Consider the following 371-nt stretch of genomic DNA (forward strand, 5'->3'; position numbering starts at 1 on the left):
TGCTGTCCCCTTTCCAGAGAGGGAAATTGAGGTAACGTCAAATGTGAATGGAAACCTTTGTTCTGAACTCCTTAGATTTTAGCTCAGCTCAGGGAGAAATAAGAAGCAATAGCTCCCAGAATACACAAGTCCCCCAGCAGCGCTGCTCTGATCACAGCCGAGGATCAAGAGAGGGGCATGTACTGAGCTTGGGAGACACTGCTGAGATCCAGGAGTGGGGAAGGAAAGGGAAATCTGAACTAACAAAAAGAAGGCAGGTAAAAGACAACAGGTTTGTGGGACAGCCCTGCACAGCAGTACCTGAATACACCTGGGAGAAGCAGGGAGACAGATGCTTCTCTCACTCATGCCATGAAGCATGAGTGGCTGGG

General features: G+C 49.6%; 1 protein-coding gene across 1 annotated transcript in view; it reads right to left on the reverse strand.

Moving 5' to 3' along the window:
- DMAP1 (DNA methyltransferase 1 associated protein 1) overlaps nucleotides 1-371 on the reverse strand; it is a 28,475-nt gene that overhangs the window by 17,129 nt on the left and 10,975 nt on the right. The window lies entirely within an intron of this gene.

This window comes from Buceros rhinoceros, unplaced genomic scaffold, assembly GCF_000710305.1.
Source record: "Buceros rhinoceros silvestris isolate BGI_N320 unplaced genomic scaffold, ASM71030v1 scaffold16003, whole genome shotgun sequence".
Taxonomy (NCBI): Eukaryota; Metazoa; Chordata; class Aves; order Bucerotiformes; family Bucerotidae; genus Buceros; species Buceros rhinoceros.